Source organism: Catharus ustulatus, chromosome 5, assembly GCF_009819885.2.
Source record: "Catharus ustulatus isolate bCatUst1 chromosome 5, bCatUst1.pri.v2, whole genome shotgun sequence".
NCBI lineage: Eukaryota > Metazoa > Chordata > Aves > Passeriformes > Turdidae > Catharus > Catharus ustulatus.
The window spans coordinates 29894195-29897563 of record NC_046225.1 but is presented as its reverse complement, the minus strand read 5'-3'; positions in this window follow the sequence as shown (position 1 = coordinate 29897563).

Here is a 3369-nt window from a genome sequence, read left to right as displayed (position 1 = left end):
ATTAAAAATTAAAAGGGACGGTTATACATTAGAGGAAAATCTCAGGTATCAGGCGTTCCGGGAAGTCTGTGCCTCTCAAGTACCTCAGCCAATGGGGAAAGAGAGAAGGAAATGAGGCCGGGAAAGTAGGATAAAAAGGAGGCTGCGTCCTCCAAAAATCTGAGAGATCCCAGGAGAATGTCCCATGGCCTCTCCCTTTATTCAAATAAAGCAAAAGGGACTCCTGTCTCCTTTTTGGACATAAACCTCTAATGTTTGTGGATTAATTTTCCTGACACTTGGAACTGCACCCCCCTACACTCTGTCATTAGCCCTACTAGTGTATTGTGCAAGCTACTCTTTTATACTCATATTTTTGGTCTTCCCTTTCAAATTTTAAGCATTTCTTTGGTTATCCAAGAAAAACTTTTGCTGAAGTCTCTTAAAATGGTACCAGTTTCAGAGAGATCAATGAAGCTCCCACTACTGCTACAGGCACAAGGCAAGTTAGAAATGTCTTTAGAGCAGCCTCTCCAGTTCACTCCAGCAGAATTACAATCACTTCGGTACAAAGCAATCATTTATTTAATCTTTCCCTTTACTCTAGGAGGAATGATTTTTAACTGAGCCCAAACTCACTTGCATTCAAGTGGATTGCTAATTAAGCTACAAATGTCTCCTGATGGCAGCAATTATTTCTAGTAACCTTAATGAGCTTGTTACAGTCTTTCATTATTGTCATGAAAAGTTGTATGAAAAACTTTGCCTGATACTATACAGCTCCTGGGGAAATAACTTCTTGATCTGTTCAGGTTTGATTAAAGGGAATGATTGTTTTCTTTCTTAGTAGTATTTCTCAAGCTCTTTGTGGCTTGTTCCCCTTGTCTTTTGTTGGCACTTTTAACAGGTCTGACCGAATTTTTCACACAGGTCTTCTTTTCCAAACATTTCTATCTGGTTTTGCTCTCCCTGAAGTCTCCAGTGCCTTTGCTTGGCTTATTGCATACTTTTCCCTGTCTTTTCCAGTGACTGACTGTTTAGAACATACACTTTACTTACAACAGGGACTCAGTGCCTATCAGAACTCCACAGGGTTTTGAGGTTGTTGCTAGTTTGTTGCAGATATAAGAAATCCATGTCCTTACACTGAAATTTGAGGAAAAGCCTCCCTTCAGTGCACAGAAAGTAAGGATCTCCTTGAAACATTGAATGGAATTAACAGAATAAACTGAGTAGGACGACTAAGCCCAGTTTTCCATGTCCTCTCCTCTCTCCTGTGCCTTTTTATCCAAAATCCATGCAATATTATGCAGGAAATAAAGAACTCCATTCTGTTTCAAACCAAAAGATAACGTTTTTTTTTTTTTTAAATCTGTATTTTTTGTGTTTATATTCCCACTCCTATTCTCCTGAAGTCCCCTACCATAGGCAAGAGGTGCACAGAAAGCTTGTCAGTGGTTATTACTACTTCCTATGACTTAGTACCATTTTCAGGAGCATCAAAGTTCATAGGAATATGTGAACTTTCCTTCAGAATCACAAGCACTTATGATGAAACTCGAGTCAGAGAGATTCCTGCCCAGCACAACACATCATAGAAAGCAGCTGCAGACTCCAGGTGCTAATTCCTGGTTGAGCAATTAAAACACCACAGTTCAGAGAAGCATTCAGTGATGATCCCATTTTTCTGACACTGAAACCACAAAGGAAGGCTTTGGAGCACCTTCTGCACGAGCAATTAGAGAAGGTAAATGTACCAGCTTTTGAGTTTCCCAACCAGTCCCTGACCACTTTCTGACCTAACCCAAACACATGAGGAACCATAGTTGGCAGAGTAACTTTCAACAAAGCTTATTTTGCAGTAACTGCTGATTTACTGAAACAAACCTTTTGTGAAAATGCACTTTCTGCTAAAATATTTCAAGCCGTGGGATGGCTCCAGATAAAGGAGCTGGTCTGATAGCTCAGCAATGTGGTGAGACTAGCAGGGCCAGAATTTAGGCCTGAGAACTCAAATTACCAAGTAGCCTTGCATGCAGGCTGTGAACTATCATGCAGTGCCTTTTCTGCTCTGCTTTTGAATAAAAACAAAGTCTTGATTTCTTATTGTCAAACAGAGCTCTTGTCTTCCTGTCACTCTGTGAGCAAAGGGCAAGAGGAAATTAAGGAGCAAAAAGTAAGGAATTTATTCAAGCTCGCAGAATCCTCAAAATAGTGTCTGGTCCCCCATGGTCTCCAGTCTGACCTCTCATGAGGAGAAGGACTGCCACCTCCACTACAGCAGGTCACATGTGGCTTCATTCAGTCACGCCATTAACATGAAGTAGCAATCTGTTCACCTGCTGAGGTACCTGTTCTCCTGCAGCATCACCCTCCAAGGGATGTCATTCTTCCTCATGTTCAACCTCCCATGTGGTGATCCATGACCACTGCCACTTTTGCCATTAATGCCTGTGGCGACCACAACACAGAATTTGGTTCTGCCATCTTTATGGCTCTTCTTCAAGCAAGAATGTTGTACAAGACTGCTACTGGATCTGCCTTCACTCTCTTCAGGCCTGACAAGTGCCCTTGTGCCATGGACATCTCCAAACCTAAGGGATGCCTCTCCCTTCCTCTGATGTCCAGACACGCTCTGCCATGGAGAAGAAAAGGCTTTACCAGGAAGGGTAAGCAGAGACACCTTGCATGCTGGACTGAGTCCTGGCATGGGTGGCAGCATTTCCTCAGCTGCCTGTCCCACTACAGAGTTTTAGTCTCCTAACAGGAGCCAGCACAATATCATTCTGTTTTGGAGAGTGGTGTGAACTCTGCTCTTAAAGAAACATTTCTTTCAGTTCAAGCTTTGGCATTTTAAACAAGTGCAAGTAAATGCACTGAAAATGCTACTGCAACATGAAGGCTAAAAATAAAATCACAAAATTCCAGGAGTCACTCAGGAAGAAAAGTTCCTGGAAGAAATGCACACTCACCCACACCGCACAAGTGTAACATTGTTCAAGTGACAGACTGCATTTTGAAGCCAGATAAACAAGCCACAATTCAGCTTTTTCCCTACTGCCAGAGGTCTGCACTCATGAACAACTATACTAGAAGTAGCACCATTTGGAAACTCTCCGATCTGTATCAACAGGTAGGTTCCCAGTTACTATTTGGTACAGGTGCAATTACTTATGGGTGTAAGTTTGTACCTACAACTGCTAAACCACTCCTAGTTTATACCACAGGATGTAAACTTCAGAAGAAACATGTGCAGTATAAGTTCATGGACGCTCTTAAGAATACCATCCTTAATCACAATAAAGAATTTTAATTTTAAATTTATAGCCTTCACCTGAAAAAAACAGCATCCTGAATATGCTTTGCTTTTTAAAATGCACTGAATGCTCA